Source organism: Bombyx mandarina, chromosome A1 (genome assembly GCF_030267445.1).
Source record: "Bombyx mandarina strain Sakado chromosome A1, ASM3026744v2".
NCBI lineage: Eukaryota > Metazoa > Arthropoda > Insecta > Lepidoptera > Bombycidae > Bombyx > Bombyx mandarina.
This window is the reverse complement of record NC_143234.1, coordinates 8,599,752-8,613,011: the sequence shown is the minus strand read 5'-3', so window position 1 is coordinate 8,613,011 and position 13,260 is coordinate 8,599,752. Positions and strand designations below refer to the sequence as shown.

General features: G+C 35.5%; 1 protein-coding gene across 1 annotated transcript in view; it reads right to left on the bottom strand.

Moving 5' to 3' along the window:
• The window catches only part of ABCD (ATP binding cassette subfamily D), a 73,617-nt gene extending 62,723 nt beyond the window's left edge, over positions 1–10,894 (bottom strand). The window contains exon 1 of the mRNA XM_028188541.2: positions 10,718–10,894. The gene's annotated coding sequence lies outside the window, so the exon portion shown is untranslated. The remainder of the gene's footprint in view (positions 1–10,717) is intronic.
• Positions 10,895–13,260: the final 2,366 nt, after the last annotated feature.

Here is a 13,260-nt window from a genome sequence, read left to right as displayed (position 1 = left end):
CTTAGTGTTTAGTGATACCGCCGTTAACTCGCAATTCGAGATCAACTAAACGGTTTGTTTAATTACGACTATTTTATTTTCCGAGCCGGATTTCATACGAGTTTCACGACTGAACAACGCAATTTTTTTTTTATTATTGCCCTTGTAGGCAGACGAGCATACGGCCCACCTGATGGGGAGTGGTTACCGTCGCCCATGGACTTCAGCAATGCCAGGGGCAGAGCCAAGCCGCTGCCTATCGCTTAATATTCTCCACAAGCCTCGTTTAGAGAAGGACATGTCATAGCGCTCGGGAAACACCGTGGAGGGGAGCTCATTCCATAGCCGGATGGTACGTGGCAAAAAAGACCTCTGGAAACGCACTGTGGATGACCGCAGTGGCTCCAGGTAGTATGGATGAACTCTACTCCGATGGCGGGCGGTGCGATAGTAAAAACCAGATGCCGGTATCATCTCGAACAATTCCTCAGAGCACTCCCCATGGAACATACGGTACAAAATACAGAGGGAGGAAATTAGCTCAAGAGTTTAGAACTCACACATACACTATGCAAAAAGGCTGAATTGAAAAGTGTAATTTCAAAACAAATGGTCTTCAATGAACAAATATGTAAGTGAAATCAACTGGCCGTATTGAGTAATGTTCCTCCTGCACGAGGCCATCGCCTTCGTTGCAATCTCGTTGCAATCCCATTACGATCGGTTCCAGAGTTGCGTTTCCTAGCGCTACTCTACTTTTTGTATTAATCAACGTCGAAAAAAATTGTGAAGTAGAAAAATAATAAAAGAGAAAAGATTGTTTAGTTTTATTTCCGAGCAAATAGAATAGCATGCATGAATAGCAGTCAGTAATCGGAATTACTCGAAGCGAAACAGCGAAGGGATCACCTGAAAGGAAGCATAAGAAGCGAATTGAGAATTTTAAAGTGTTCTATGTGTGTTTTAAGTGATAAATACAGTTTTAACTTGTACTTTTGTGGAACATTTATTTATCCCGAGGCCCAGCGCGTAACAGTATTAAGGGATTCGATCCGATCCGACAAATTTCTAACAGACTAATTATAACGCCATAATATCACCAACGCATTGTTCCAATTACATTAATATAATAATATCACGATTACTTACCCCTTGTAATATTATATATGTGCGCTCATGTGTCTTTATCTATTCAGTTCTCTATGCTTTTATCATAGGTCTTGAACTCTGCTCGTACCAATAACAAGTTTGAATATAAACTAAATAGAAACAAATAGCTAAATACTGCGCCACCACGACCCACATTATTTCCGTTCTGACATTGATGTATTTACTTACTCTATAAATAATAGTTTAAATAACTAAAAAATACGCATTTATAGAAAATCCAACAAAAAATTTAAAATAAATTTTAATAAATTGAATTAAAATCGGTGTAAGCAAAAATTATTTTATTGTAAAAAAAGCGTGGGGTGCTTTTCAGGATATTATCAAACTAACCCTTCTACTCATATCTGTTCATAAAATATTTATAACTATTGATACCATGCACTTTTTTATTTCAATTTTTCAAAATTTTCATCTGAATCACTTGGTAAATTATCCTAGAAATAGGTGATCGGCGCGCCTGGTAGTTTCCCATTCTTCGTCTTGACGCAGACACTCCGGGTCTCAGGAAAACAAAAAATCGCTAATCCTGATTATCCTAGTATGGTGATAACGGATCAAACTGTTTAAAATATTAAATTGTCATCGGTCCTTAATAAATATGCCAAATTTCGAGTTAATCCGGCATTTTTAAGGGGGTCAAAATCATGTACAAAGATTCCGTTACACACCAACATACGTATGAAGCTAACAAAAGCGTATTAAAAAGAAAACTTACTTGGCCCTCCATCGCGAACAAAATGGCGACAGAAAATCGATGACCACAAAAACTGTAAGTAGTCGTAACAAACTAATAATAAACCTGAGGTTATCAAACCCAAAAAAAGTTCCTATCATTTGTAAAATACGGACAATGCGAGTATGAAAATTATCTCCAACCATTTGTTTGTATAAATTGAAAAGTTATCACGTGACTGATTGAAAACACATTAATGACATAATCGGGTTAATAGCTGTATAATTTACCCTGCGATTGGGATTACACGCGCCAAACGATAAGACGACGTAGCATCAGCTTGTTTGAATGAGATTCGCACGAATCGAATGTCTGACTTATGTGTATTACTGAAATTCTTAATCTAATTAAAACCGAAACCAGCAAGCTTATTACGGAGCACTTATAGAGCTCTCATGACAAGATTAGTTTAATATGTTTCTAGTTCAGGTTCACGTTGAAAAAGTATTTTCAGATGGTACAGTCGTTTTATATTTTATATGATTTACTTGGCCAAAGATACAGTAAAAAGCTACCTACCTGAAGAATTGTGTGAAATACAAGTGATTTTTTTTCTTTTTTTTATTGCTTAGGTGGGTGGACGAGCTCACGGCCCACCTGATGTAAGTGGTTACCGGAGCCTACAGACATCTACAACGCAAATGCCGCCACCCACCTTGAGATATGAGTTCTAAGGTCTCAGTACAGTTACAACGGCTGCCCCACTCTTCAAACCGAAACGCATTATTGCTTCACGATAGAAATAGGCAGGGTGGTGGTACCTACCCGTGCGGACTAAAAAGACGTCCTACCACCAGTAATATATTATGTTCAAATGAACACTGCTTAGCACTAAAAAACGATGCTAATTTTACACAAAAACCAAACAAGAAAACTAAGCTTAATTTATTTATTAGCCATTCAAAAGAGATTACACCTGTTTCTGTCGTCCTTGTTGTAAGCACGTGGGTATGTGAATTTAACAGGTTAATTAATTCCTAATTCTACAATGAACTTGCTAATGATATCGGCCGTTAGCGCTTGAAGCAATTCTAAATTATCAACAGACACGTGATTTTTTTATTGCATTTGACGAGAATACTACGTATCTGAAGAAATTAAACTCACTGTGGATGAACGCAGTGGTTCCCAATAGCATGGATGAATTCTGCTGCAGTAGCGGGCAGTGCAATAATAAAAATGAGATGAAGAAATCATCTCGATCAACTCTTCGGATCACTCTTCATGAAACTTCGTTTCCCCAACGATACAAATCAAAGGGAGAACCGAAGTTCCTTCGCAGACACAGAAGGAATGGGAATTGACAATCTGAACCGCTCTTGTCTTTTTTTTTATTGCCCTTTTAGGCAGACTAGCATACGGCCCACCTGATGGTGAGTGGTTACCGTCACCCATGGACTTCAGCAATGCAGGGGTAGAGCCAAGCCGCTGCCTACCGTTGACCGTCTCATCATTATCATCATCATCAACAGCCCACAGTCGTCCACTGCTGGACATAGGCCTCTCCCAATCCACACCACTGAGCCCGCTCTGCGGCTCTCCTCATCCACTTCTTGCCGGCCACCGTGCGGAGGTCATCGCATCACCTAGCCAGGGGGCGTCCCACGTTACGTCTACCGCTGCGCGATCTCCATTCGAGAACCCGTCTGCTCCAGCGATCGTCAGTCCTACGGCATAAATGGCCAGCCCACTGCCACTTCAGCTTGACGTTGACTTTCACTTTCAGTTGACCGTCTGTATGGAGTCAATTGGAAATATAATAACCGGCAAACTTCTTGAGCATTTGTTGACGTAGTGGGGGTAAGTTTGCGCATGGTACACTCACGTGCAAAAACATTACTTACTCTGCGTCATAATGCTATTAAATTATTAAAATCAACATATGTATTTATTTATATATTTATTAGAACATCAACAAAACATATAGGTTAATAATTGTAATAATTTAATCTTGGGGTAAAATAGATATTCCTTCTATTAAGTCAAAACTAGAGCTGTTGCCAGGTCTTGGTTCAGTTGAAGCGAAGCTGGTATTTGTAATTTTTTTTTCGTTATCATAATCTTGACCATCATCATCATCACTGTTTTCATCACCCGAGTCGCTATCATCGTGATGAGTCGACATAGGGCTCATCGGCGTAGTTTACAACTCGGTCGATTCGGTCTTCTTTTTTGTCTATAATTAATTATTTTTTGAAGATATTCGATTCGTAGTAATCGAATGTTACTCTATTCATTTACCAGCTTCCGATTATTTTCTGTTCTTTTTTTCCATCTGAAGCCTAGCTCTTTCATAATTCGTCGTAAGCTTCATTCCGAGCCATTAAAATTTATATCTTCTTTAAATTTTTCGAAACCTTTCTACGGTACGGAGTTTCGCTGCTTGTTATGTAGTTATTATGATTACATCTTTTTATTACAGATTGAACGAAACTATCCATTCCGGTAACTTTCTTCTTCCCTGATCTTTTCTTACCCGGAGTCCGAAACACGGCGAGCAAGCCAGAGCCTTTAGCTTCATTAATAATGCACCTAACAGTACTCACTGATGTTTTTGTTGCTTCCGAAGTCTGTTTTAATTTTTCCATATCATTCTTCCCCTGTTTTATAAAGAAGCAATATACGTCGTACACAAATTTTCTACCCTTTCTTTTAAGTACTACACCAGTTTGTCACGGCATAGTGTATGTTTTATAAAAAATCAACAAACACTCAACAAATAGCAATGGCAACAAAGTCCACAAGCAATTATAACAAATAACTTAACGATTAATAACGATAGACTTTTCACTGTACGCAAGCGTACTTTTGGGAGCAAGCGGAATGAGGGCGCGGTGCGGGACGCAAGGTTCGACTGATCTACCAATAACGCGCTCGATACGATTTCCCCTGCCGTCGCGCCTCACCCTCACCACCAAAGTGATCTAAAATTCGGTTCTGCGCAGTCAAGGTCATTTGCTCAAGAAGTTTGCCGATTACTATAGCTGGTATTTGTGAACTCCGGCCGAAATATGGAAACGTTACTCCACGCGAGGTTGGCCTTGTCAAACATAAATCATTGTCCGTGTGTGAAATACTGCTTCACTTTTACAACAACAACCATCTAACATTTTACAAGCCAGCTTGGGATTCCCTTTCAAATGACTCCAATACTGAGCACCGCTTGAAATATCGTTCCCAATAATTCTAATAATCTCGGAAGGATCTATGAATTCTGTTTGGGATTTTTCTCAGCAAACGAGTAAAACAATCTTCAAAATATTAAGGATAATCCAGATTGATTTAAAATCGCTATGAATTCAATATAAAGATGATCAGTAAGACTTAAGTTCCTAAAAAGTAAATAAGATGTTATTTTCACAACTGCATTGAAGCAACAAATAATTCTACCATCACCGTCTAAGCATACGAGTTATCTGTTTGTCCAGTCTCAATTCAGACAGCATACAATTCTGTACATAAATTTTAACATACAAAACTTACTGAATTTTTGGGTTTTGGATTTACGACTTAGATTAAAAATAACAAAAAAAACTATTCACTTTGGTAAGAACGGAAACAATCAAGTGTCCGCCATGGTTCAGCTGACGTTAGGCAAGCAACAGGCGGAGCCAACAACCGGTCCGGAGAATTTAGGCCACTGTCACCAATCATGTTGAAAACGAATCATTAGGTACATAAGACACTGTGCAACCATTTTGGACCTTTGCGGTCCTAAGACTAGAGATTAAACTATATGTCCAATACGTTTGGGCTCTGTACCTCAAAGGGTTGAATTAAAAATACTTTTGCGAATTAAACCCACTCACCCATATCCCCATTAAGCTCTATAGATCAAATTTAAAAAAAAATGGTGTTCTTTACCAAATTGCGCAAATTGAGAAATTTCATGATAGCCAAGAAGAATTATCGAATAAGACCAAGTAATAACGTCGCATATAAGTCAAGTGAATGATCAAGAAAAGAAGGCGACACGCATTGTCCGATTGGCGAAACTGACATCTATTTAAGTTACATACCAAGAAGAGTTGCCTAATTCAAACCAAACTTCAGTGGGCTTTAATGAATAATTTGGGGTCTACATTAATGGCAAATATTTAGGACGAAAATAAGCCTGTTTTCATTAGACCAAATATAGACTTAATTTCGCTAAAATTAAATACAGAATCAATTAATTCCCATGCTTGGCCAATTGAATGTTTGAAATGAATGCTTTGGCAATATACTCGTAAACGAATATTTACTTGACATTCCAGCATTTAGCGCTACCAATGTAATGAAGACATTGCATTAGAAAATGTGTGAGCAGATGACATGCAAAGTTGACTGACGTAAGAATCGATTCGCTAGAGTAGGTACTAAAAATGTGTTTGTTTGAAGTATATGAATATTGAAATTCGCTTTGCAAGATTTTCTTTCCTCATGTACCTACTGTAGGCACTACTGTAATTCTAAATACATATAAATCGTTCTTTTCCGTTCTTAGTTTAAGAAATATATATTAAGTCCAGATAGACTATAGATATATAGACTATAGATAGACACATATAATTACATAGACTGTTATTTATTTTTTAATAGATCTTAAAATTTGTATAATATTGAATTAAACTTATGGCAAACAAGTTAAAGATTCAAATTAGGATTATTCTAGCCACATTACTTATTGTAAATTTCTAAAATACATACTACATAAGCTTCATAATGCCATACAAAATATGCAAATCCCAAGTTCCTCACAAAAGCATACGAGCGCTTAAAAAAAAACCTTGCAACATCGCGTCGTTAACTCCAATTTAAAAGGGCACTCAATGAAAACTTAGGCTATATTTGGAAACATGGTTCAAACTTCAAACTCTTCATATTTACGGGTTTCGTAATTGAGGTTATAAACGTGCCCGGTGCGCTGGCCGTGTAGATCTTGTCTGCAATGGCGACCGGCGACCGCGATGCGGTGAAGGGGGATTTCTTACATTCACGGCCATTTACAACGATCGACTCTAAAAACTGAGGTCTCGTGAAAACGCAGTTACACAAATCATTTAGCCTTATTTAATCGTTATAGAAGACAAATCTTTGTACCTTTAGCTTCAGTTTTCTTTTTGCTGCTGTACATATGAACTGGGATCCTTCTGTTATCCAAGTTCAGACATCACAACGCGAATACAGATTACTTTCTTTATTGCCTTTTTATCCGTTTTATAAGTGGAGACTGCGACTGATAAACACAACAATAGCGAATAGATCCCATAGAACTGAACTTAGTAAGTAAAAGTACTAATTTCTATTGTCCCAATTCGCCACCTACAGAAAAATACTCTTTTATAATCTTTTATATAATTGGTGGTAAGGCCTCTTGTGAGTCCGCACGGGCAGGTACCACCACCGCGCCTATTTCTGCTTTTAATGCGTTTCGGTTTGAAGGGTGGGGCAGCCGTTGTAACTATACTGAGACCATAGAACTTATATCTCAAGGTGGGTAGCGGCATTTAGGTTGTAGATGTCTATGGTCTCCAGTAACCACTTAACACCAGGTGGGCTGTGAGCCCGTCCACCCACCTATGCAATAAAAAAATGAAATAAATCTTATTTGAAGAAGGAAATGTCATAAGCGCGCGGGAAATACCATGGTTCGAAATTTTTTTTTGTGGAAACGCACTGTGCGGGCTTTGGTTACATTAGCTCTATTCTGTGCGCATAATGATAATTTTTTAACAGCGCCCCTAGGGGCAAACGTAGGCAAACGTTCCAACTCCTTAAAGATTTGAGTTAACTTTTACGCTATCGAGAACGTTAAAAAATTCGCACTAAGGACACTGGTGAGGGGAAGTGAGACGGTAAAAAGACCGAATTATATCGAACAATGCTCACAGCGTTCCCCATGAGTTATGCGGTATAAAGCACCAAGAACAAGAAGGACTGATAATGTTTCATTCATAACGTTCTCAGTGGGCTTAGTGCGAGTTTTTTTAATTCTCAATTTCGAGCTTCCTTTCGTTTGCCGCTAGGGGCGCTGTTCCAACTCCTTAGGCATTTGAGTTAACTTTTAGAAGTAAAAAAATCTCGCACTAAGCACTCTGATAGAAATACCCGTAGAAGCTGTGGAGGATCTAACCATTATCATCATTAGAATATAATCGAATGTATCAATCCATTTTGAGTCACGAGATGGAATTTAATTCCATAAAAACTGCTCCAGCCATCGCACCAGAATGCATCATTGCTTCACGACGGAAATGGGTAAGATTGTGGTACCCTACCTGTTTGAGCTCACAATAAGATTTACCTCAATGTATCTATATATATAAAAATGAATTGCTGTTCGTTAGTCTCGCTAAAACTCTAGAACGGCGCGACCGATTTGGCTAATTTTGGTCTTAAATTATTTGTGTTGAAGTCCAGAGAAGGTTTAAAAAGGTAGATAAATATAAAAATGCCAGGAATTAAATAAAAATTACAATTTTGTTTTCCCTTTGATGTGTCCCCCGTCGGACGGATTCCTTTCGTTTGTTTTAAGTTTATTTTATACAAAAGTTTAGATCTTTTATTTATCGATTGAGGCACTACGAAGTCTGCCGGGTCAGCTTAAAAACGCGCTTAAACACATTAAGTCGAAGTATCAATTGATTTCAATTTTCAAATTAGAACAACTAACGCAAATAGAAAATTCACATTATATGACATAATTTTAAACAACATACTGCGTACATATGTTTTTCATAACGTAATAACTCTTGCTTATCACTAAACGAACAAAGTTCTACATTGAAAAACATTGTTCAACAAGCAGATAAATAAGTGAATCATTTGAAATAATGTTCATTGATTTTTCTAATAGTACTTATGTTAATTTTGTTTCTACAAGGGTATTAGTGTAATCCGATCATCCTGTAACGCCAAATAAATTACTAGAAATAACTCATTCGGCGCGCATCATGCTTCTACGGAACTATGTCAGAATGCCTACGAAATGTTCTGTGATTAAAAAATTTCCTGCAAAAAAAACCTCAAGAGGGATCACAGTGTACCTGCACAAACATTATAAAAAAGAAATCCTGAAGTTTCATAGTCTAAATGAACACATTTTGAAAACTTTAAAAATGTGCTCAAGTTTTCTTTACAAAAGGGGCAATATTAGAAACTTTGAAGGGAAGATCTTCCGCTTGATTTCCATATGAGATTTTTGCCCGGCAGACTTTATTCTTCAATAAGCTGCTGCAAGAAGAGCGATCCCTACGAAATGGAGCACCAGTACACTTGTGCCCATATACAAAAATAAAGGGAATGATTGATGACTTTTCCCTAAGTTAGAAAGGCAAATTCAGAGCTCACTTGGTGTTATGTAGATAATGGATCATATAGACGTTATCTGTTCCCACTACCCTCAATATATGTGTTCGCCCATAAAATAGTGCTGGAGTCTGATCTCAATGGTCTAATTATTTATCTAATTCTAATGGTCAAAAACAGTCTTTGCTGGAGTGTTTTTCTATTTTGTTAGTATATTATCTGGCCTATTAACTTATCATTATCAATAGTATTAGTTTTACTGTTATCTTTTAGTTTGCTAATTTACTTTATACTTTTGTAATAAACAGATATGAAAATGACAGAAAAAGGTTTGATTATAGAATTCGGAACTCAATGTGGGTTTGTAACAATTTTGAGCTCATTTCAATCGTTCATTATTCAATTTTTTTTTGGCTCTTTTATTCTGTAACTAGCGACCCGCCCTCGCTTCGCTTCGGAAACATTAAAACACACATGAAACCAAAAAAAATAAATAAAAAAAATAATAAAAAAAGTAGCCTATGTTCATCAGGAACAATGTCGGCTTCTAATGGAAAAAGAATTTTTCAAATCGGTCCAGTAGTTTCGAAGCCTATTCGAAACAAACAAACAAACAAATCTTTCCTCTTTATAATATTAGTATAGACAAAATAAAAATTTTTTTACTCCACAAATTTATTAATTGAATTTATATTTCCACGTGGCTTTCTTTGTAGTAATTTTAATAAAAAACTACTAATTACACTGTATCAGGTGATAGAGGTATGTGTTTGGTGCCAGTTGTTGTCAGAGCTGACTACATACTTGTACAAAAAATGTACTCTTTCAAAGCAAATGTGCTTTGCAAAGCTTACAAAGAGAAAGCTAAATAATTTTTATTATATTTATAAATCATAGAGCTTTAAAAATAAATAAATTATTTTATTCAAACTTAGTATTTCAATAATCAGTTTACAAACATACAGATTTCGTCAAAATAAACTCTGTTGCCAGTTTCAAAAACAGACAACAAAGAACTGTTGAAATGAACTCAGTTTCTGCAGTATTTCAACTTCACTGTCGATGCAGACGGCTTGTAATTGTTAACTGAACATATAGACATTGTACCATATATATGATACAATGTACCCTACATAGGTACTGTTGAAGTTCCTCAACTTATGCAAGATTTTTAGTACATACTTACAATTAATTTTATAACGTAAATTACGTTTTAAGTCACATAACATAACTCTTGTTAATATTTAATAACGTTTTAATTACTAACTTAAATAGCCTTAATTACCTTTACCTTACCTTTACCTTAACATTTCAGTTCAAATATATTAAAATAGGTATAAAAATAAACGAAGTCCTCGATCTCCAATGTACACGCGTGATACTTTTTAAATAATTTTTAAGTCTTTTTAATGGCTGGTTTCTAGTACATAGTGAATTTAGTAATCAAGGAACTAATTTTCGAATAATTATTAACTTTACTAAACGCACATTGCGTAAATTACAGCAAATTACTTTAATTATCTAGTTATGCGCCTATGTACTCACATAAAGAATTAACGGGAAACAGCCTGAAGACAAACAAACAATTAAAATCTATTATGTTTACTTATGTTCGTATATTTTCATCACTATTCACACTGTGTACAATTTTAGGAATTATTATTGAATATTATTGCAATAACAACAACAGCTGATTCACAACACATACACAATCGTTGCCACTTCTTAAATATTAAGTGTATAATCTATGGTTGCCACAGATCTCTTCTCAATGACATAGATAATAAATACACTGTCTCTGCCACAGAGTACTAAGTTCTCTTTGCACAAATTACTGATTTTACTTTTACTGTTTCTTTTAGCCATGGAGGGTAGAACCGTCTCATATGGGAGTGGGAAAAAAAGTGTCCCACTTTCAACAATAAATAACAGTTCAAAAATCCTTCAGAATGGCGCTAGCAAAGACACAGGGTATGATTAAACAAATCATTAGTTTTATTTGTAATTAATTAAACAAAGCATTTGTTTAATTTATAATTAGTTATTAAATTAAATAATTAATAATTGGGAATTTGATTGTTTTTATGATCGAACAATCACCAATTAGTCGTTGAGCAAACGATAATTGATCAAAATTAATTAATCTGAGCGATAAAAATAAAGATATCTAGTAAAGGGGACCAACTTCACGTTGTTCATTTGTTTAACTAATTATAAATAAATAAAAACTGCACGAACAAACGACGAACAAATAATTAAAAATAAAAAAACCGAAAAAGGGGGCTAAATTCACTGAGCCATTTTTTTATTTCTCTATCTTATTCTAATAACTTTCAGCGCCTTTTTAAAAATTTACCTGGTTGCTACTGTAGCGCCACCCTTATTTAGCAGATTTAACGGACACTTTTCACACACGGAGACGGTTCTCCTTACATCTACCCTCCATACTTTTAGCTGTGATTCAGAATAATTTTTTTTAGTATAGCAATCGGATTTTTTGCGACATCATTGCTGGCATTATTACCAGTGACGAGTTAATAAAATTTTAATTTATCACTGTACAACTTATATTTTCAAGCAATTTAAATATTAAATATTAAATTATAACACATTTCAATCGTATGGAGCAATGACATGTTTTTGGTTAAAGTTGTTGCAATTAAGTGTATTACTACGAAAATGAGACTCATATTAATTAGTAAAATAGGTAGAATTCTATCTCACGCCTTGTATGTTTTAGTTTACTTTTAATTGCTTAGGCAAAGATGTCTTGCATTATATTCCATGTTACATTTTTCAAAAGTTTTGTTAGCCTTAATATAATAAATATATAAAAACAAATCTTTTTTTTGTGTTGCGAGCTTGTAACTTAGTATGTTTTTAACTGAACATTAAGATCGAGCTGGGAAAGATTAAAGTATTAAATTGAACAGAGCCGTGCTCCTTTATTTTAAAATTACGGCTAGAAAATAAACTCATTCTACCGTCGAGAGTAACACCTACAAATTCGAGAATAAAGATCAATAACACAAGTATTAGCTAATATTAGATACGTGGTATTAATAAATGATTCAACAGATAAAATAATGTAAGCGGCCAAGTAGTATCTCGTAGATATTAAACAGCTTAAATAGATTGCCGTTAAAATTCACCAACCTTGTGCGGCTTTACTTTCTTTGTACGATATCAAACTGCTTATGGAAGAAAAGTGATGTTGATGACCATTGCTACACTCCATGTGCATTAAGTCTGAGCGTTAGGTTTTAACCATTATAGCGCTGTCACGGCACAATTAAAATGTTCCGAATTTTCATCACTTATAGCCTATCTATCAGGTCAGGAAGAGTCATCAGAGAGACATCACATCAGCGAATTTGTATGCACGCAGTGTATTTTCCTTTTGAACTTTTTGAGCAATAATGAGATTTAAAAAAAAATTCCGAGTTTAGTAACTCTACCACTACCTGTTGATGGCGATGTTCATTTGGTGTTTGTTCAGGCCTAAGCGTGTAAATTGTGGAATCCTGCCATAAAAACCGTTTGGCAAAAGTGAACAAGTTTTTCTATAAGTCCTAAGTTTATCTAAAAGTCATTACGTTCTATTTTAGTTGAACATTTCTTTTTTCAAATCTATTTACAAGCAAATAAATAAACGATACAAGAAAAAATAATAAACGATGATATGGCTAAAAGACTTGAATCCAGGCTATTTGACAATAAAAAAAATCAAATTTTATACGTTTCATCGCGAATCTAACTATTCACATATAAATAATCACAGATGTAGTAGCAGTATTAATAGTAATGTAGAAGTAATGGTATAATTACCAGTGAATTTTATTATTGGAATTTTAAGTAAGCGGAATCCGTAATTCTCGGAATTTTCGTTCAAATATCCCGCATTTACTGTTTCACGCCCAGTTTGACGTCACAGCTCGGGGTTCTCAAACGCTCTGCACCGCACCCAAACAAACACGAGTAAAAAAGTTATATATCCATTCAATGTAAAATTTTGTAGTTCTTCGTGTCTTGCAAAAAGGACTATTCTGCCTTGGTAAAGTATTCAATGGTTTAAAGGTTCAGATAGG